The sequence below is a fragment of the Procambarus clarkii genome, chromosome 43, assembly GCF_040958095.1.
Source record: "Procambarus clarkii isolate CNS0578487 chromosome 43, FALCON_Pclarkii_2.0, whole genome shotgun sequence".
NCBI classification, from domain to species: Eukaryota; Metazoa; Arthropoda; class Malacostraca; order Decapoda; family Cambaridae; genus Procambarus; species Procambarus clarkii.
The window spans coordinates 16,613,952-16,639,642 of record NC_091192.1 but is presented as its reverse complement, the minus strand read 5'-3'; positions in this window follow the sequence as shown (position 1 = coordinate 16,639,642).

Below are 25,691 nucleotides of genomic sequence, written 5' to 3'. Positions count from 1 at the left end.
TAGCATCAGAGAACACACCTAGCATCAGAGAACACACAGCATCAGAGAACACACACAGCATCAGAGAACACACCTAGCATCAGAGACACACCTAGCATCAGAGAACACACACCTAGCATCAGAGAACACACACCTAGCATCAGAGAACACACACCTAGCATCAGAGAACACACACTAGCATCAGAGAACACACACCTAGCATCAGAGAACACACACCTAGCATCAGAGAACACACCTAGCATCAGAGAACACACCTAGCATCAGAGAACACACACCTAGCATCAGAGAACACACAGCATCAGAGAACACACACCTAGCATCAGAGAACACACACAGCATCAGAGAACACCACAGCATCAGAGAACACACACAGCATCAGAGAACACACACCATCAGAGAACACACACAGCATCAGAGAACACACACCTAGCATCAGAGAACACACACAGCATCAGAGAACACACACAGCATCAGAGAACACACCTAGCATCAGAGAACACACACCTAGCATCAGAGAACACACACCTAGCATCAGAGAACACACCTAGCATCAGAGAACACACACCTAGCATCAGAGAACACACACAGCATCAGAGAACACACACCTAGCATCAGAGAACACACACAGCATCAGAGAACACACAGCATCAGAGAACACACCTAGCATCAGAGAACACACACAGCATCAGAGAACACACACCTAGCATCAGAGAACACACCTAGCATCAGAGAACACACAGCATCAGAGAACACACACCTAGCATCAGAGAACACACACAGCATCAGAGAACACACACCTAGCATCAGAGAACACACACAGCATCAGAGAACACACACAGCACCAGAGAACACACACAGCATCAGAGAACACACACCTAGCATCAGAGAACACACACCTAGCATCAGAGAACACACCTAGCATCAGAGAACACACACCTAGCATCAGAGAACACACACAGCATCAGAGAACACACACCTAGCATCAGAGAACACACCTAGCATCAGAGAACACACACCTAGCATCAGAGAACACACACAGCATCAGAGAACACACACCTAGCATCAGAGAACACACACAGCATCAGAGAACACACACCTAGCATCAGAGAACACACACCTAGCATCAGAGAACACACCTAGCATCAGAGAACACACACCTAGCATCAGAGAACACACACCTAGCATCAGAGAACACACACCTAGCATCAGAGAACACACACAGCATCAGAGAACACACACCTAGCATCAGAGAACACACCTAGCATCAGAGAACACACAGCATCAGAGAACACACACCTAGCATCAGAGAACACACACAGCATCAGAGAACACACACAGCATCAGAGAACACACGCCTAGCATCAGAGAACACACACAGCATCAGAGAACACACACCTAGCATCAGAGAACACACACAGCATCAGAGAACACACACCTAGCATCAGAGAACACACACCTAGCATCAGAGAACACACACCTAGCATCAGAGAACACCCACAGCATCAGAGAACACACACAGCATCAGAGAACACACACAGCATCAGAGAACACACCTAGCATCAGAGAACACACACAGCATCAGAGAACACACACCTAGCATCAGAGAACACACACCTAGCATCAGAGAACACACACAGCATCAGAGAACACACACCTAGCATCAGAGAACACACACAGCATCAGAGAACACACACAGCATCAGAGAACACACACCTAGCATCAGAGAACACACACAGCATCAGAGAACACACCTAGCATCAGAGAACACACACAGCATCAGAGAACACACACAGCATCAGAGAACACACACAGCATCAGAGAACACACACCTAGCATCAGAGAACACACACCTAGCATCAGAGAACACACACCTAGCATCAGAGAACACACACAGCATCAGAGAACACACACAGCATCAGAGAACACCACAGCATCAGAGAACACACCTAGCATCAGAGAACACACACAGCATCAGAGAACACACAGCATCAGAGAACACACACCTAGCATCAGAGAACACACACAGCATCAGAGAACACACACCTAGCATCAGAGAACACACACCTAGCATCAGAGAACACACACCTAGCATCAGAGAACACACCCTAGCATCAGAGAACACACACAGCATCAGAGAACACACAGCATCAGAGAACACACACAGCATCAGAGAACACACACAGCATCAGAGAACACAACCTAGCATCAGAGAACACACACCTAGCATCAGAGAACACACACAGCATCAGAGAACACACACCTAGCATCAGAGAACACACACTAGCATCAGAGAACACACACAGCATCAGAGAACACACACCTAGCATCAGAGAACACACACAGCATCAGAGAACACACCTAGCATCAGAGAACACACCTAGCATCAGAGAACACACACCTAGCATCAGAGAACACACACCTAGCATCAGAGAACACACCTAGCATCAGAGAACACACACCTAGCATCAGAGAACACACCTAGCATCAGAGAACACACACAGCATCAGAGAACACACACCTAGCATCAGAGAACACACACCTAGCATCAGAGAACACACACCTAGCATCAGAGAACACACACCTAGCATCAGAGAACACACCTAGCATCAGAGAACACACACAGCATCAGAGAACACACCTAGCATCAGAGAACACACCTAGCATCAGAGAACACACCTAGCATCAGAGAACACACCTAGCATCAGAGAACACACACAGCATCAGAGAACACACACCTAGCATCAGAGAACACACCTAGCATCAGAGAACACACACAGCATCAGAGAACACACACCTAGCATCAGAGAACACACACAGCATCAGAGAACACACACAGCATCAGAGAACACACACAGCATCAGAGAACACACGCCTAGCATCAGAGAACACACACAGCATCAGAGAACACACACCTAGCATCAGAGAACACACACAGCATCAGAGAACACACACAGCATCAGAGAACACACACCTAGCATCAGAGAACACACACTAGCATCAGAGAACACACACAGCATCAGAGAACACACACCTAGCATCAGAGAACACACACCTAGCATCAGAGAACACACACAGCATCAGAGAACACACACCTAGCATCAGAGAACACACACAGCATCAGAGAACACACACAGCATCAGAGAACACACACCTAGCATCAGAGAACACACACAGCATCAGAGAACACACACAGCATCAGAGAACACACACAGCATCAGAGAACACACCAGCATCAGAGAACACACACAGCATCAGAGAACACACACCTAGCATCAGAGAACACACACAGCATCAGAGACACACAGCATCAGAGAACACACACAGCATCAGAGAACACACCTAGCATCAGAGAACACACACAGCATCAGAGAACACACACCTAGCATCAGAGAACACACAGCATCAGAGAACACACACAGCATCAGAGAACACACACAGCATCAGAGAACACACACCTAGCATCAGAGAACACACACAGCATCAGAGAACACACACCTAGCATCAGAGAACACACACCTAGCATCAGAGAACACACACAGCATCAGAGAACACACACCTAGCATCAGAGAACACACACCTAGCATCAGAGAACACACACTAGCATCAGAGAACACACCTAGCATCAGAGAACACACACAGCATCAGAGAACACACACCTAGCATCAGAGAACACACACAGCATCAGAGAACACACACCTAGCATCAGAGAACACACACCTAGCATCAGAGAACACACACCTAGCATCAGAGAACACACACCTAGCATCAGAGAACACACACAGCATCAGAGAACACACACCTAGCATCAGAGAACACACACCTAGCATCAGAGAACACACACAGCATCAGAGAACACACACCTAGCATCAGAGAACACACACCTAGCATCAGAGAACACACACCTAGCATCAGAGAACACACACAGCATCAGAGAACACACCTAGCATCAGAGAACACACACAGCATCAGAGAACACACACCTAGCATCAGAGAACACACACAGCATCAGAGAACACACACCTAGCATCAGAGAACACACCTAGCATCAGAGAACACACACAGCATCAGAAACACACCTAGCATCAGAGAACACACACAGCATCAGAGAACACACACAGCATCAGAGAACACACCTAGCATCAGAGAACACACACCTAGCATCAGAGAACACACACCTAGCATCAGAGAACACACACAGCATCAGAGAACACACACTAGCATCAGAGAACACACACAGCATCAGAGAACACACACCTAGCATCAGAGAACACACACCTAGCATCAGAGAACACACACAGCATCAGAGAACACACAGCATCAGAGAACACACACAGCATCAGAGAACACACACCTAGCATCAGAGAACACACACAGCATCAGAGAACACACACCTAGCATCAGAGAACACACACCTAGCATCAGAGAACACACACAGCATCAGAGAACACACACCTAGCATCAGAGAACACACACCTAGCATCAGAGAACACACCTAGCATCAGAGAACACACACCTAGCATCAGAGAACACACACCTAGCATCAGAGAACACACACCTAGCATCAGAGAACACACACCTAGCATCAGAGAACACACACAGCATCAGAGAACACACACCTAGCATCAGAGAACACACACCTAGCATCAGAGAACACACCTAGCATCAGAGAACACACACCTAGCATCAGAGAACACACACCTAGCATCAGAGAACACACACCTAGCATCAGAGAACACACCTAGCATCAGAGAACACACACAGCATCAGAGAACACACACAGCATCAGAGAACACACACCTAGCATCAGAGAACACACCTAGCATCAGAGAACACACCTAGCATCAGAGAACACACCTAGCATCAGAGAACACACACTAGCATCAGAGAACACACACCTAGCATCAGAGAACACACCTAGCATCAGAGAACACACACAGCATCAGAGAACACACACCTAGCATCAGAGAACACACACCTAGCATCAGAGAACACACCTAGCATCAGAGAACACACCTAGCATCAGAGAACACACCTAGCATCAGAGAACACACACAGCATCAGAGAACACACACCTAGCATCAGAGAACACACACAGCATCAGAGAACACACACCTAGCATCAGAGAACACACCTAGCATCAGAGAACACACACCTAGCATCAGAGAACACACACAGCATCAGAGAACACACACAGCATCAGAGAACACACACCTAGCATCAGAGAACACACCTAGCATCAGAGAACACACACAGCATCAGAGAACACACACAGCATCAGAGAAAACACCTAGCATCAGAGAACACACACAGCATCAGAGAACACACACCTAGCATCAGAGAACACACCTAGCATCAGAGAACACACACCTAGCATCAGAGAACACACACAGCATCAGAGAACACACACCTAGCATCAGAGAACACACCTAGCATCAGAGAACACACACAGCATCAGAGAACACACACCTAGCATCAGAGAACACACACAGCATCAGAGAACACACACAGCATCAGAGAACACACACCTAGCATCGAGAACACACACAGCATCAGAGAACACACACCTAGCATCAGAGAACACACACAGCATCAGAGAACACACACAGCATTAGAGAACACACACCTAGCATCAGAGAACACACACAGCATCAGAGAACACACCTAGCATCAGAGAACACACACAGCATCAGAGAACACACACAGCATCAGAGAACACACACAGCATCAGAGAACACACACCTAGCATCAGAGAACACACACCTAGCATCAGAGAACACACACCTAGCATCAGAGAACACACACAGCATCAGAGAACACACACCTAGCATCAGAGAACACACACCTAGCATCAGAGAACACACACCTAGCATCAGAGAACACACACCTAGCATCAGAGAACACACACAGCATCAGAGAACACACACAGCATCAGAGAACACACCTAGCATCAGAGAACACACACCTAGCATCAGAGAACACACACCTAGCATCAGAGAACACACACCTAGCATCAGAGAACACACACCTAGCATCAGAGAACACACACCTAGCATCAGAGAACACACCTAGCATCAGAGAACACACACCTAGCATCAGAGAACACACCTAGCATCAGAGAACACACCTAGCATCAGAGAACACACACCTAGCATCAGAGAACACACACAGCATCAGAGAACACACACCTAGCATCAGAGAACACACACAGCATCAGAGAACACACACAGCATCAGAGAACACACACAGCATCAGAGAACACACACAGCATCAGAGAACACACACCTAGCATCAGAGAACACACACAGCATCAGAGAACACACACAGCATCAGAGAACACACCTAGCATCAGAGAACACACACCTAGCATCAGAGAACACACACCTAGCATCAGAGAACACACCTAGCATCAGAGAACACACCTAGCATCAGAGAACACACACCTAGCATCAGAGAACACACACAGCATCAGAGAACACACACCTAGCATCAGAGAACACACACAGCATCAGAGAACACACACAGCATCAGAGAACACACACCTAGCATCAGAGAACACACACAGCATCAGAGAACACACACCTAGCATCAGAGAACACACCTAGCATCAGAGAACACACACAGCATCAGAGAACACACACCTAGCATCAGAGAACACACACAGCATCAGAGAACACACACCTAGCATCAGAGAACACACACAGCATCAGAGAACACACACAGCACCAGAGAACACACACAGCATCAGAGAACACACACCTAGCATCAGAGAACACACACCTAGCATCAGAGAACACACCTAGCATCAGAGAACACACCTAGCATCAGAGAACACACACCTAGCATCAGAGAACACACACAGCATCAGAGAACACACACCTAGCATCAGAGAACACACCTAGCATCAGAGAACACACACCTAGCATCAGAGAACACACACAGCATCAGAGAACACACACCTAGCATCAGAGAACACACACAGCATCAGAGAACACACACCTAGCATCAGAGAACACACACCTAGCATCAGAGAACACACCTAGCATCAGAGAACACACACTAGCATCAGAGAACACACGCCTAGCATCAGAGAACACACACAGCACCAGAGAATACACACCTAGCATCAGAGAACACACCTAGCATCAGAGAACACACACAGCATCAGAGAACACACACCTAGCATCAGAGAACACACACAGCATCAGAGAACACACACCTAGCATCAGAGAACACACACCTAGCATCAGAGAACACACACCTAGCATCAGAGAACACACACAGCATCAGAGAACACACACCTAGCATCAGAGAACACACCTAGCATCAGAGAACACACACAGCATCAGAGAACACACCTAGCATCAGAGAACACACACAGCATCAGAGAACACACCTAGCATCAGAGAACACACACAGCATCAGAGAACACACACCTAGCATCAGAGAACACACACAGCATCAGAGAACACACCTAGCATCAGAGAACACACACAGCATCAGAGAACACACCTAGCATCAGAGAACACACACAGCATCAGAGAACACACCTAGCATCAGAGAACACACACAGCATCAGAGAACACACACAGCATCAGAGAACACACACAGCATCAGAGAACACACACCTAGCATCAGAGAACACACACCTAGCATCAGAGAACACACACCTAGCATCAGAGAACACACACCTAGCATCAGAGAACACACACCTAGCACCAGAGAACACACACCTAGCACCAGAGAACACACACCTAGCATCAGAGAACACACACAGCATCAGAGAACACACCTAGCATCAGAGAACACACACAGCATCAGAGAACACACACAGCATCAGAGAACACACACCTAGCATCAGAGAACACACACAGCATCAGAGAACACACACCTAGCATCAGAGAACACACACCTAGCATCAGAGAACACACACAGCATCAGAGAACACACACCTAGCATCAGAGAACACACACAGCATCAGAGAACACACACAGCATCAGAGAACACACACCTAGCATCAGAGAACACACACAGCATCAGAGAACACACACCTAGCATCAGAGAACACACACACAGCATCAGAGAACACACACCTAGCATCAGAGAACACACACCTAGCATCAGAGAACACACACCTAGCATCAGAGAACACACACCTAGCATCAGAGAACACACACCTAGCATCAGAGAACACACACAGCATCAGAGAACACACACCTAGCACCAGAGAACACACACCAAGCATCAGAGAACACACACACAGCATCAGAGAACACACACAGCATCAGAGAACACACACCTAGCATCAGAGAACACACACAGCATCAGAGAACACACACACAGCATCAGAGAACACACACCTAGCATCAGAGAACACACACCTAGCATCAGAGAACACACCTAGCATCAGAGAACACACACAGCATCAGAGAACACACACCTAGCACCAGAGAACACACACCTAGCATCAGAGAACACACACACAGCATCAGAGAACACACACAGCATCAGAGAACACACACCTAGCATCAGAGAACACACACAGCATCAGAGAACACACACAGCATCAGAGAACACACCTAGCGAGAACAACACCTAGCATCAGATGAACACCCACAGCATCAGAGAACACACACCTAGCATCATGAGAACACCGACCTAGCATCTGAGAACACACACTTAGCATCAAGGAACACACATTTTCCTATCATCAGAGACACACCCATACAGCATCAAGAAACACCACAGCATCGAGAACCACCAGCATCAAGAAACACACACAGCATCGGACAAACACCTAGCATCAGAGAACACACACCTAGCATCAGCAGAACACACAAGCACAGCAGAACCCCCCCTAAGCCATCATGAGTAACACACACCTAGCATGCCGATGAAACACACACAGTCATCAGAGAACACACACCTAGCATCAGAGGAACACACCACAGCATCAGAGAACTCACACACCTAGCATCAGAGAAAACACCTAGCATCAGAGAACCACACACCTAGCATCAGAGAACACACACCTAGCATCAGAGAACACACACAGCATCAGAGAACACACACCTAGCATCAGAGAACACACACAGCATCAGAGAACACACACCTAGCATCAGAGAACACACACAGCATCAGAGAACACACACCTAGCATCAGAGAACACACACAGCATCAGAGAACACACCTAGCATCAGAGAACACACACCTAGCATCAGAGAACACACACAGCATCAGAGAACACACACCTAGCATCAGAGAACACACACAGCATCAGAGAACACACACAGCATCAGAGAACACACACATCAGAGAACACACACCTAGCATCAGAGAACACACCTAGCATCAGAGAACACACACAGCATCAGAGAACACACACAGCATCAGAGAACACACACAGCATCAGAGAACACACACAGCATCAGAGAACACACCTAGCATCAGAGAACACCCACAGCATCAGAGAACACACACAGCATCAGAGAACACACACCTAGCATCAGAGAACACACACTAGCATCAGAGAACACACACAGGCATCAGAGAACACACACTAGCATCAGAGAACACACACCAGCATCAGAGAACACACACCTAGCATCAAGAGAACACACACCAGCATCAGAGAAACACACACAGCATCAGAGACACACACAGCATCAGAGAACACACACCTAGCATCAGAGAACACACACCTAGCATCAGGAACACACACCTAGCATCAGAGAACACACACCTAGCCTCAGAGAACACACACTAGCATCAAGAGAACACACACCTAGCATCAGAGAACACAACAGCATCAGAGAACACACACCTAGCATCAGAGAACCACACCTAGCATCAGAGAAACACACCTAGCATCAGAGAACACACACCTAGCATCAGAGAACACACACACAGCATCAGAGAACACACACCTAGCATCAGAGAACACACCTAGCATCAGAGACACACACAGCATCAGAGAACACACACTAGCATCAGAGAACACACACCAGCATCAGAGAACACACACTAGCATCAGAGACACACACAGCAGTCAGAGAACACACCTAGCATCAGAGAACACACAACACAGGCATCAGAGAACACACACCTAGCATCAGAGGAACACACACCTAGCATCAGAGAACACACCAACAGCATCAGAAACACACACCTAGCATCAGAGGAACACACACACTAGCATCAGAGAACACACACACTAGCATCAGAGAACACACACCTAGCATCAGAGAACCACACAGACCTAGCATCAGAGAACACACACCGGTAGCATCCAGAGAACACACACCTAGCACCAGAGAAGACACACCTACATCAGAGGGGAAACACACATAGCATCAGAGAACACACACCTAGCATCAGAGAACACACAGCATCAGAGACCCAAAAAAAAATCACATCAGAGACACACACCTAGCATCAGAGAACACAACAACTAGCATCGAAGAACAAACACACTAGCATCAGAGAACACAACCTAGCATCAGAGACACCACAGCAATCAGAGAACACACACCTAAGCATCAGAGAACACACACAAAGCATTAGAGAACACACCACAGCATCAGAGACCACACACCTAGCATCAGAGAGACACACACCTAGCATCAGAGAACACACAACTAGCATCAGAGAACACACACCTACGCATCAGAGAAACACACACCTAGCATCAGAGAACACACACCTAGCATCAGAGAACACACACAGCATCAGAGAACACACACAGCATCAGAGAACACACACAGCATCAGAGAACACACACAGCATCAGAGAACACACACTAGCATCAGAGAACACACACAGCATCAGAAAACACACACCTAGCATCAGAGAACACACACAGCATCAGAGAAACACACACTAGCATCAGAGAACACACACCAGCATCAGAGAACACACACCTAGCATCAGAGAACACACACAGCATCAGAGAACACACACCTAGCATCAGAGAACACACCTAGCATCAGAGAACAACACAGCACTCAGAGAACACACACCTAGCATCAGAGGAACACACACCTAGCATCAGAGAACACACACCTAGCATCAGAGAACACACACAGCATCAAGAGAACACACACCTAGCATCAGAGAACACACCTAGCATCAGAGAACACCACACCTAGCATCAGAGAACACACACAGCCATCAAAGACACACACCTAGCATCAGAGAACACACACCTAGCATCAGAGAACACACACCAGCATCAAAGAAACACACACCTAGCATCAGAGAACACACACCTAGCATCAGAGAACACACACAGCATCAGAGAACACACACTAGCATCAGAGAACACACACCTAGCATCAGAGAACACACACCTAGCATCAGAGAACACACACCTAGCATCAGAGAACACACACAGCATCAGAGAACACACACCTAGCATCAGAGAACACAACCTAGCATCAGAGAACACACACAGCATCAAAGAACACACACCTAGCATCAGAGAACACACACAGCACCAGAGAACACACACCTAGCATCAGAGAACACACACAGCATCAGAGAACACACACAGCGTCAGAGAACACACACCTAGCATCAGAGAACACACACAGCACCAGAGAACACACACCTAGCATCAGAGAACACACACCTAGCATCAGAGAACACACACCTAGCATCAGAGAACACACACAGCACCAGAGAACACACACCTAGCATCAGAGAACACACACAGCATCAGAGAACACACACAGCACCAGAGAATACACACCTAGCATCAGAGAACACACGCCTAGCATCAGAGAACACACACCTAGCATCAGAGAACACACACCTAGCATCAGAGAACACACACCTAGCATCAGAGAACACACACCTAGCATCAGAGAACACACCTAGCATCAGAGAACACACACCTAGCATCAGAGAACACACCTAGCATCAGAGAACACACACAGCATCAGAGAACACACACAGCACCAGAGAATACACACCTAGCATCAGAGAACACACGCCTAGCATCAGAGAACACACACAGCACCAGAGAACACACGCCTAGCATCAGAGAACACACACAGCACCAGAGAATACACACCTAGCATCAGAGAACACACACCTAGCATCAGAGAACACACACAGCATCAGAGAACACACACCTAGCATCAGAGAACACACACCTAGCATCAGAGAACACACACAGCATCAGAGAACACACACCTAGCATCAGAGAACACACACAGCATCAGAGAACACACACAGCACCAGAGAATACACACCTAGCATCAGAGAACACACGCCTAGCATCAGAGAACACACACAGCACCAGAGAACACACGCCTAGCATCAGAGAACACACACAGCACCAGAGAACACACGCCTAGCATCAGAGAACACACACAGCACCAGAGAATACACACCTAGCATCAGAGAACACACACCTAGCATCAGAGAACACACACAGCATCAGAGAACACACACCTAGCATCAGAGAACACACACCTAGCATCAGAGAACACACACAGCATCAGAGAACACACACCTAGCATCAGAGAACACACACAGCATCAGAGAATACACACCTAGCATCAGAGAACACACGCCTAGCATCAGAAAACACACACAGCATCAGAGAACACACACCTAGCATCAGAGAACACACACAGCATCAGAGAACACACACCTAGCATCAGAGAACACACACAGCATCAGAGAACACACACCTAGCATCAGAGAACACACAGCATCAGAGAACACACACCTAGCATCAGAGAACACACACAGCATCAGAGAACACACACCTAGCATCAGAGAACACACACAGCATCAGAGAACACACACCTAGCATCAGAGAACACACACAGCATCAGAGAATACACACCTAGCATCAGAGAACACACGCCTAGCATCAGAGAACACACACAGCATCAGAGAATACACACCTAGCATCAGAGAACACACGCCTAGCATCAGAGAACATACACCTAGCATCAGAGAACATACACCTAGCATCAGAGAACACACACCTAGCACCAGAGAACACACACAGCATCAAAGAACACACACCTAGCATCAGAGAACACACACCTAGCACCAGAGAACACACACAGCATCAGAGAATACACACCTAGCATCAGAGAACACACGCCTAGCATCAGAGAACATACACCTAGCATCAGAGAACATACACCTAGCATCAGAGAACACAGGCCAAGCATCAGAGAACACAGGCCTAGTATCAGGGAACACAAAAGTCATATAATATGCAGGGTATGCTGTAATGGGTAATTCAAAATTTAGCGGAAATCTAGCTAATCTGAGAATTATTTCTATGTTAGAAACATCCCTATCAAGCTGTGTATTCCTTACATAAAGTGTTTTGAAGGATAACCACAATCGAGGATCCCAGGTGGGATCCCCGTCTGGGACAGAATTGGTTAGGCACGTTTCCTCTCACCTTATGCCTCTGTCCACCTAGCAGTAAAAAGGTACCCGCCAAGAATTAGGCAACTATTGTGTGGGACTATATGTACTAGGGAAGGTCACTAGATGACCTAGGGTGGAGGGGCAATTGCAATTAAGCCAGCCAACCACTGAGCGAGCCGGCTTGCGACCCCACCTACCTAACCGGCCACCCAACCGGCCAGCCTCTCATCTGGCCCCACCCGCCCATTTCTCTCATATTTGCCAGCATCACTGGAAGCCATTTCCAAGGGCCTCCGGGCGCGATGCTGTCCACTGCGCGTCTCACATCTGTCTCGATCTCCTCCATCCTCGAGATATATATATATATATATATATATATATATATATATATATATATATATATATATATATATATATATATATATATATATATAGACTTGCTTATAAACCACAAGTTTGAAGTATAAAACTTTTAGACACACACACCCACCAGGAGACTCGTACACTAGGTAGCAGGTACGCACTTGTAGCCACTACACCATACTTCAGAGCCCTAAAGATTTGGGAATTCCGGGGTATTTAACCAACCAGAATTCCCATCCTCTCCAGGCAGTGAGACCGTGAGGGATCTCTAGCATTTTTCATCAAGCCCTGTTATATGGGAGAACTCGGTGCCCATGCTTAATGCACAGACTTGCATATAAACCACAAGTTTGAAGTATAGAACTTTTAGACACACACACCCACCAGGAGACTCAAACACTGGCCATCAAGCCATCAATTCCCACCTCTTTAGGGCTCTGAAGTATGGTGTAGTGGATACAAGTGCGTACCTGCCACCTTGATGGCCAGTGTTCAAGTCTCCTGGTGGGTGTGTGTGTCTAAAAGTTAAAGTTATATATATATATATATATATATATATATATATATATATATATATATATATATATATATATATATATTCAAAGGGCTCTAGCGAGCCATTTAAGTCACGTTGAAGGGAAGTCAGTGCGATCATTAACCGTTGTAAATGAGTACAATTAGAAAACGGAGATCCAGCAATGAGTAAGGTATAAATGACAATATATTTCAGTGATGAGTAGCATAATGAATCAATGGAGTGGTGAATGACAGGATGAGACTGAAGGAAATGAGTGAAATGGGATTGGGATTAGGAAAAGAATACAAATAAAACGGGTTTGGGAGCGTTGTTTTTAGTCATAGAACGATGAGTAATGAGTCAGATGAGTAAGTCATTAGAGCTGCCTTTAGATGTGTCAAGCTGAATAACTGTGCGTTAAAGATGAATGATGAGTAAAAAATGAGTGAATGGCTGGATTACAGCTAGAGTTTTAGTAAGAATCGATGAATATTCATGAATGAGAGATGAATAAGATAACAGATTTTATGGATGGGACATCCTGAAAATCCCTCTGATTTTGTGATTATTTGTATTCATCAAAATCATCTTATTCTTGGTAAAACTCACAATGCCTCACTCAACAAAAATGGTTTTTTATTCATAACTCATGTACTTATTCATCTTCTTAATCATCGTCTCATGGCTGATGAGAAAATCGGAAATACTTCCTTACTCATCTGACTCATCACTATTATGAATCATCATTCGATGTATGAGTGATCGATCCAATTTTGTTTTGCATTCATAAACCGGGGCAAGTTTACAATGAGATGAATAACGATGAGTAAGCGGTGAATGAGATGAATAAAAGGCATCCCTGCAGGAGAAAGAAGCAATCGGAAAATCTCAGAGGCTCTTAGGGTGAGTTTTGTCATAAATAAGATAACTATCTTTGAGTAATAGTTGAATAATTGATGAGTAAGATTGGTAGTGAGAGGGTGGGTGGGGGATGGGTAGGAGAGGGAGGGAGGGAGGGAGGGAGGTAATGGGGTGAGGAGGGGAGCCATCAGCCACTCCCCTTACAGATAATGGCTGACACTGGTCTTAATAGTGACCTCTGATAGCTCTCCTCCACTTAGTGAGTACTCACCTAGTTGTGCTTGCGGGGGTTGAGCTCTGGCTCTTTGGTCCCGCCTCTCAACTGTCAATCAACTGGTATACAGGTTCCTGAGCCAACTGGGCTCTATCATATCTACATTTGAAACTGTGTATGGAGTCAGCCTCCACCACATCACTGCCTAATGTATTCCACCTGTTAACTACTCTGACACTGAAAAAAAAATTCCTGACGTCCCTGTGGCTCATTTGGGTACTCAGTTTCCACCTGTGTCCCCTTGTTCGCGTACCACCCGTGTTAAACAATTTATATTTATCTACCCTGTCAATTCCTCTTGAGAATTTTGCAGGTAGTGATCATGTCTCCCCCTTACTCTTCTGTCTTCCATTGTCGTGAGGTTCAGTTCCAGTAACCTTTCCTAGTGGCTCATTCCTCTCAGCTCTTGGACTAGCCTGGTGGCATACCTCTGAACCTTTTATAACTTCGTTTTATGTTAGATTATATGTGGACTCCAGGCAGGGGCTGCATATTCCAGTACTGGTCTGGCATATGAGGCATACAAGGTGCTGAATGATTTCTTACACAAGTTTCTGAAGGCATTTCTTATTTTGGCAAGCCTTGCATATGCCGCTGATGTTATCCTTTTGATGTTGGCTTAAGGGGACAGGTCTGGTGTGTTATCAACCCCCAGATCTTCCTCTCTTCCTGACTCCTAAAGGATTTCCTCTCCCAGCTGGTACCTTGTGTTTGGCCTCCTGCTCCCTATGGTTATCTTCATCACTTTGCACTTGCTCGAGTTAAACTCTAGTAGCCATTTGTTGGCTCATTCCTTCAGTCTGTCCAGGTCATCCTGTAGCCTCTTGCTGTCCTCCTCCGTCCTAATCCTTCTCATAATTCTCTCTCTCTCTCTCTCTCTCTCCCTCTCTCTCTCCCGTTTTATCTCATTCGCTCTTTCACCAAACATATCGAGGCCGATGTATGCAAAACGTCAATATTAAGGAGTATTATTTTTTCTTAACACATCGAATTTTAAACGGAATTTGAACGCCACTGACGACGTGAGGGGAGGACATAACGTTGCGTGAAGGTGTGGATATGTGGGGCCCGGGAACTAAACCCCAACCCGACAAGCATCTAGAAAAGCACATCTCCACGAGTAAACGCGCACACGCACACCCATACATCGGCGGCGTATGCAAGACTGGCTAACATCAGAACTGCCTTCAGGAACCTGCGTAAGGAATCCTTCAGAACCCATGTATCCCACATATGTAAGACCAATCCTGGAGTATGCGGCCCCAGCATGGAGCCCGTACCTTGTCAAGCACAAGACGAAGCTGTAAAAAGTTTCGAGGTATGCTACTAGGCTAGTCCTAGAACTAAGAGGCATGGGTTATGAGGAAAGGCCGAGTGAACTGCACCTCACGTCGCTGGAAGACAGAAGAGCTCGGAGAGACATGATCACCGCATACAAAATTCTCAGAGGAATTGACAGGGTAGACAAGGATGGATTATGTAACATGGGAGGTACACACACAAGGGACACAGGTGAAAGCTGAGTACCCAAATGAGCTACAGTGACATTAGAAAGAACTTTTTCAGTGTCAGAGTAGTTAGTAAATGGAATGCACTAGGAAGTGATGTGGTGGAGGTTGACTCCATACACAGTTTCAAATGTAGATATGATAGAGCCCAGTAGGCTCAGGAATCTGTATATCAGTTGATAGACGGTTGAGAGGAGGGACCAAAGAGCCGATTCTCAACCCCTGCAAGCACAACTAGGTGAGTTCAGACACACACACATAAGGAGAACAACAACATGGCAGTTAACACTATAATTGAGAGGGCAGCCTCTGCTGCCTGTAGAAATAGATCCCACCTGCTCATCATGGGCGACTTCAATCACGGAAAGATTGACTGGGAGAACAAGGAACCGCATGGAGGCGAGGATACGTGGAGAGCCAAACTATTGGAGGTAGTGACAAGCAACTTTTTAACCCAGCATGTCGGAGAACCCACAAGGATGAGAGGCAATGACGAACCAGCGAGACTCGACCTAGTCTTCACTCTGAACGACTCCGACATAAGAGAAATCGGTTTTGAGGACCCAGTAGGAATGAGCGACCACAGTGTACTGGTGTTTGAGTACTTGATTGAAGAAGGGTTATTGAACTCTAGGGGGGATACCGAAACCAAAAGGTTAGCATACCGAAAGGGAAACTATGAGGGGATAAGAAAATTCTTAACAGATATAGCATGGGAAACAGAGCTCAGGGGAAAGACGGCCCAAGATATGATGGATTACATCACACAGAAGTGCAAGGACGCAGCAAACAAGTATGCCCCAGTCCAAAAGGAAAACAGAGAAATGAAGATGAGAAACCCATGGTTTAATCAGAGATGTTGGCTAGCTAAGCAGCAAAGTAAAAGGGCATGGAGAAACTATAGGAATAACAGGACACTGGAGAGCAGAGAAAGATACCAAAATGCCAGGAATGAATATGTCAGGATGAGAAGAGAGGCAGAAAGACAATACGAAAATGACATCGCAAGCAAGGCAAAGACTCAGCCTAAATTGTTGCATAGCCACATAAGGAGAAAAACAACAGTAAAGGAACAGGTTATAAAATTAAGGATAGGGGCAGAAGGATTCACTACAAATGACAAGGAAGTGTGTGAAGAACTGAATAAGAAATTCCAGGAGGACTTCACCTTAGAGCAAGGAGAAATCCCAGAGATAAGTGAGGAAATAGCTAACCAGGAACCACTGAAAGACTTTGAGATTACCAGCGGGGAAGTAAGGAAGTGTTTACTAGAGTTGGATGTGACAAAGGCTATAGGCCCAGATGGAATCTCCCCTTGGATACTAAAGGAAGGAGCAGAAGAACTGTGCCTACCACTCTCCATAGTGTATAACAAATAACTGGCAACAGGGGAACTGCCAGAAATTTGGAAAGCAGCTAATGTAGTCCTGATATACAAGAAAGGGGATAGACAGGAGGCACTGAACTACAGGCCAGTGTCCCTAACCTGCATACCATGCAAGCTGATGGAGACGATTGTGCGAAAAAAACTAGTGGAACATCTGGAGCGAAGGAACTTTGTAACACAGCATCAACATGGGTTCAGGGATGGCAGGTCCTGCCTCACAGGGTTACTTGAATTCTACGACCAGGCAACAAAAATAAGGCAAGAAAGAGAAGGGTGGGCAGACTGCATATTTTTGGATTGTCAGAAAGCCTTTGATACAGTGCCACACAAGAGGCTAGTGAAAAAGCTGGAGATGCAGGCTGGAGTGAAAGGGAAAGTACTCCGGTGGATAGAGGAGTACCTAAGCAACAGGAGACAACGAGTCTGTGTGAGGGGTGAGGTCTCAGTTTGGCGAGACGTCACAAGTGGAGTCCCGCATTGGTCAGTCCTTGGACCTATACTGTTTCTGGAATATGTAAATGATCTCCCAGAGGGTATAGATTCGTTCCTCTCAATGTTTGCCGACGATGCAAAAATTATGAGGAGGATTGAAACAGAGGATGATAGTAGGAGGCTACAAGATGACCTAGATAGACTGCGAGAATGGTCCAACAAATGGTTGTTGAAGTTCAACCCGAGTAAATGCAAAGTAATGAAACTAGGCAGTGGAAACAGGAGGCCATACACAGGATACAGAATAGGAGATGAAGTACTTAATGAAACAGAGAGAAAGTTCTAGGAGTTGATATCACACCAAACCTGTCTCCTGAAGCCCACATAAAGAGAATAACGTCTGCGGCATATGCGAGGCTGGCTAACATCAGAACTGCCTTCAGGAACCTGTGTAAGGAATCATTCAGAATCTTGTACACCACATATATAAGACCAATCCTGGAGTATGCGGCCCCAGCATGAAGCCCGTACCTTGTCAAGCACAAGACGAAGCTGGAAAAAGTCCAAAGGTATGCTACTAGACTAGCCCCAGAACTAAGAGGCATGAGTTATGAGGAAAGGCTGCGGGAAATGCACCTTACGACACTGGAAGACAGAAGAGTAAGGGGGGACATGATCACAACCTACAAAATCCTCAGGAGAATCGACCGGGTAAACAAGAATGAATTATTCAACACTGGAGGGACGCGAACAAGGGGACACAGGTGGAAGCTGAGTACCCAAATGAGCCACAGAGACATTAGAAAGAACTTTTTCAGTGCCAGAGTAGTTAGTAAATGGAATGCACTAAGAAGTGATGTGGTGGAGGCTGACTCCATACACAGTTTCAAATGTAGATATGATAGAGCCCAGTAGGCTCATGAATCTGTACATCAGTTGATTGACGGTTGAGAGGCGAGACCAAAGAGCCAGAGCTCAACCCCCGCAAACACAACTAGGTGAGTACACACACACACACACACACACACACACATGCACAAACACACACTCACACACAGTGTGACCATTGTGTCCTAGTCTTTGACTACATGATGGAACTTAAAATTATGACCATGAGACAACAGGTCTGGGAAAGAAGAGATACTACAGGAAAGGGGACTACGGGAGGATAAGGGACTATCTGGGAGAAGTGCAGTGGGAGGAAAAAATTAGAGGAAAAACAGTCCAGGATATGATGGACCTGGTCATACGGAAATGCCAGGAAACCGAAGAGAGACTTATACTAACAGAATGGAAAAAAGTAAGAGGGAATATAATAACCCATGGTTTAATAGACAGTGTCAGGAAGCAAAGGTGAGAAGCAGGAGGGAGTGGAGGAAGTACAGAAGACAAAGGACAGAGGACAACAGGATCAGATGCAACAGAGCTAGGAACAATTGCATTAACATACGAAGAGTATCGGAAAGAAATTATGAGAATGATATTGCGATCAAAGTGAAAAAGCAACTTAAATTACTACACAGTAATATAAGAAGGAAAATGTCGGTGAACGACCAAGTGACAAGACTAAGAAAAACAGAGGGGGCATATACAGAAAGTGCAAGGAAATCTGCGAGGCATTGAATGTAAGTTTCCATGGAGTGTTCACAACCGAGCCTGAGCAGCTCCCATTGTTAGAAGAGATTACCCTAGATGAAAGACTATCACATATAGTGGTGACAGCCGAGGAGGTAATGAAACAGTTGACAACACTGGATGGAACTAAAGTGGTTGGACCAGACAAAGTATCACCGTGGATACTAAAAGAGGCAGCGCAGGCCCTCAGCGTGCCTCTGGCGATGATCTTTAACGAGTCTCTTACGACGGGAGAATTGCCCAGTTGCTGGAAGAAGTCAAATGTCGTACCGATTTTCAAGAAAGGGGATAGGGAGGAGGCACTTAACTACAGACCTGTATCACTGAAAAACATCCCGTGTAAAAAAATTGATGGAATAAATAGGCTAATCAAACTTGTTGCACACCTGGAGAACATTAGGTTTGTAAACAAACATCAACATGGGTTCTACAAAGGGAAATCATGCCTAACAAACCTTTTAGAATTCTATGATAAAATAACAAGGATAAGGCAGGACAGAGAAGGTTGGGCAGACTACATATTTCTGAACTGCCAAAAAGCCTTTGATAAAGTACCACACATGAGACTGGTAATCAAAGTTTGTGAGGCAGGCGGGAGTAAGCAGAAAGGCCCTAGCAAGAGTAAGGAACTACCTAACAGGAGCCAGAGAGTAACGGTAAGGGGCGAGAAGTCGGACTGGCGAACAGTAACGAGTGGAGTACCTCAAGGATCGGTGCTGGGACAAATTCTATTTCTAATATACGTGAGTGACATGTTTACAGGAGTAGGGTCCTACATGTCGATGTTCGCGGATGATGCAAAATTAATGAGAAGAGTTGTGACAGATGAGGATTGTAGGATCCTCCATGAGGACTTGAACAGGTTGCAAAAATGGTCAGAGAAATGGCTACTTGAGTTCAACACGAGTAAATGTAGAGTTATGGAAATGGAATCAGGTGATAGCAGACCAAAGGGACAGTACACAATGAAGAGAAACTGCATACCTGTGACGATTCGAAAAAGACACCTGGGAGTTAACACCTAATCTAACTCCTGAGGCACATATAAATAGGATAACGACAGTAGCGTACTCTACACTGGCAAAAGTTAGAACATCATTCAGAAACCTAAGTGAGGAGGCTTTTAGGACGCTTTACACTGCCTACGTGAGGCCAGTCTTAGAGTATGCCGCGCCATCATGGAGTCCCCACCTGAAGAAACACATAAAGAAACTGGAAAAGGTTCAGAAGTTTGCGACGAGGCTTGTGCCAGAGTTACGAGGGATGGGATATGAAGAGTGCCTGAAGCTCAGCGAGGCCTCGTGGCTCAGCGAGGCCTCGTGGCTCAGCGCCATCTTGGCTACGGGGTCTCCATCAACATATGAGACAGTGCAGTAAGGGCGGGAGTCGCGTGCCGCCACCTCATCAATGGAGCAGCGCTAATCGCCTTAAGACGGTCGCTGTTGAGTTAATTGCTCCTCCCCCCTCCTTTCTCCCCCCTCACCCCCCATGACCCTCTTTTCCGCTTCCCCCTCCCCCCCCCCCCTCTACACTAACCTATACCCATTTCCCTCCCTGTTATCTTCATCACTAACTTGGGGTGATCACGAAAAGGAAAGGGGGGGGGGGTTAAGGATCCTCACCCGTCACCTTCCCTCACCCATCACCTCCCCTCACTCATCACGTCCCCTCACCCATCACCTCCCCTCACCCATCACGTCCCCTCTGCTGTCACCTCCCCTCAACCATCACCTCCCCTCACCCGTCACCTCCACTCACCCATCACCTCCACTCACCCATCACCTCCACTCTCCTGTCACCTCCACTCAACCATCACCTTCCCTCACCCGTTACCTCCCCTCACCCGTCACCTCCTGTTACGGCCACTATGGGTCACAACCGGGTTCTTTGCTGGAGGAACCAAAGTACTAGTATCCGACCCCAAGTCGGTAGTGGCTTTCAAGGAGTGAGCTTGGTAATACAAGTAAAACACAAGGGGGGAGTTGAAAGGAATACGACACTTCATCAATATATTCACATATCACTTTCCCATCACCTGAAATAGAATCATAAACGAAGTATTACTACACTGATCTATACACAAGTGTCGCTCTCGTAGGACACTGAGCGCTCCTCGATGCTCAGGCAATGCAGCCTTGTCAACTTCCGTGTTTCCTCAACACACAGTACCGTCCTCAACCAGTACTGGGAAACACCAACGAGTCTACCCTGGCCACGGGCCAGCCTATACAGTCTCACTAGGTGCTCCTTGTGAACACCCACAATCACTCTCCAGCCTGGTGCTGGCAGAGAACATCAGCCTCGCGCTGCTGGGCCTCTACACGAACACATACAAGGGTAGCGAACCCTTGGCAGGAGCTTCTTGCAACTAGCTAGTTACACTCCTCCGTAGCACCTCACTGTCAGTCGTCTCTTCCTCTAGCCAGTCCCGGGATACGCCGAATTCTGTCACTGCCACTTCACTGGCAGACAGCAGACACTACACAGTTCCTCTTCGCCGGTGGCTCAATGCTAACGGAAAGCAGAATGGAGTAGAGATATAATAGGCTGCCCTGGGTAGACTGACTGTCTTCCTACCACTGCAGCCCTACGTCGCCTCTGTAGATACAGACACGTCATCAGTAAACTGGCCAGTACTGGGGACACTAGGAAATACTACTTACGGACTCTGACATTAACATACAACTTCTATCACGATAGATGGCGCTGATTTCCAGGCGCCACCTCACCAGAGGTCAGCTACAGCGACTCTTTGGGCTGACCAAGGCAGGAATCTAGCGTCTCTTGCAGGTATCATACTGCCACCACCAGATGGCGTCGTCCATTTTGTGGGGGTTTAGGGAGCAGACTCACAGATGGCGTTGACGTCGCTGCTCCATGCTCCGACGATGAAGTCGGGTTCGTAACACCACCCCTCACTCATCACCTCCCTTCACCCGTCACCTCCCCTCACTCATCACCTCCCTTCACCCGTCACCACCCCTCACACATCATCTCCCCTCACCCATTACCTCCCCTCACCCGTCACCTCCCCTCACCAGTCACCTCCCCTCACCCATCTCCCCTCACCCATCACCTCCCCTCACCCGTTACCTCCCCTCACCCATCACCTCCCCTCACCCATCACCTCCCCTTACCCGTCACCTCCCCTCACCCATCATCCCCCTCACCCATCACCTACCCTCACCCATCACCTCCCCTCACCCGTCACCTCCCCTCACCCATCACCTCCCCTCACCCATCACCTCCCCTCACCCATCACCTACCCTCACCCATCACCTCCCCTCACCCGTCACCTCCCCTCACCCATCACCTCCCCTCACCCATCACCTCCCCTCACCCATCACCTTCCCTCACCCGTCACTTCCCCTCACCCGTCACCTCCCCTCACCCATCACCTCCCCTCAACAATTACCTCCCCTCACTCGTCACCTCCCCTCACCCGTCACCTCCCCTCACCTGTCACCTCCCCTCACCCATCACCTCCCCTCACCCGTCACCTCCCCTCACCCGTCACCTCCCCTCACCCGTCACTTCCCCTCACCCGTCACCTCCCCTCACCCATCACCTCCCCTCAACAATTACCTCCCCTCACTCGTCACCTCCCCTCACCCGTCACCTCCCCTCACCTGTCACCTCCCCTCACCCATCACCTCCCCTCACCCGTCACCTCCCCTCACCCGTCACTTCCCCTCACCCATCACCTCCTCTCACCCATCACCTCCCCCTCACCCATCACCTCCCCTCACTTGTCACCTCCCCTCACCCGTCACCTCCCCTCAACAATCACCTCCCCTCACTAGTCACCTCCCCTCACCCATCTCCCCTCACCCATCACCTCCCCTCACCCGTCACCTCCCCTCACCCATCACCTCCCCTCACCCATCACCTCCCCTCACCCGTCACCTCCCCTCACCCATCATCCCCCTCACCCATCACCTACCCTCACCCATCACCTCCCCTCACCCGTCACCTCCCCTCACCCGTCACCTCCCCTCACCAGTCACCTCCCCTCACCCGTCACCTCTCCTCACCCATCTTCTCCCCTCACCCATCACCTCCCCTCACCCGTCACCTCCCCTCACCCATCTTCTCCCCTCACCCATCACCTCCCCTCACCCATCACCTCCCCTCACCCGTCACCTCCCCTCACCCATCTTCTCCCCTCACCCATCACCTCCCCTCACCCGTCACCTCCCCTCACCCATCACCCATCACCTCCCCTCACCAGTCACCTCCCCTCACCCGTCACCTCCCCTCACCCATCTTCTCCCCTCACCCATCACCTCCCCTCACCCATCACCTCCTCTCACCCGTCACCTCCCCTCACCCATCACCCATCACCTCCCCTCACCCATCACCTCCCCTCACCCGTCACCTCCCCTCACCCATCTTCTCTCCTCACCCATCACCTCCCCTCACCCATCACCTCCCCTCACCCGTCACCTCTCCTCACCCATCATCTCCCCTCACCAGTCACCTCCCCTCACCCATCACCTCCCCTCACTCGTCACCTCCCCTCACCCATCGCCTCCCCTCACCCATCACCTCCCCTCACCCGTCACCTCCCCTCACCCATCATCTCCCCTCACCCGTCACCTACCCTCACCCATCACCTCCCCTCACCCATCACCTCCCCTCACCCATCATCTCCCCTCACCCGTCACCTACCCTCACCCATCACCTCCCCTCACCCGTCACCTCCCCTCACCCATCATCTCCCCTCACCCGTCACCTACCCTCACCCATCACCTCCCCTCACCCGTCACCTCTCCTCACCCATCATCTCCCTTCACCAGTCACCTCCCCTCACCCATCTCCCCTCACCCATCATCTCCCCTCACCCGTCACCTCCCCTCACGCATCACCTCCCCTCACCCATCACCTCCCCTCACCCGTCACCTCCCCTCACCCATCATCTCCCCTCACCCGTCACCTCCCCTCACCCATCACCTCCCCTCACCATAAGAGCCGGCTCTTCACCTCATCCCCCCCCCCTCCCGCTGGCGCTCTCTCCCTTAGTGTAGTTAAGATAATGTAAGCATTTATCAAGGCAGGCACTCAGTGAGCGCGCTCGCACTCACGCACAGAAGCGCGCGCGTGCAATGGCACGTACACATGCATGCATACACATTCATAAACACACACACACACACACATAAACATGCACTTGCATAAACACACACACACACACGCATGCATACACATGCATAAACACACACACACACGCATGCATACACATGCATAAACACACACACACACACGCATGCATACACATGCATAAACACACACACGCATGCATACACATGCATAAAC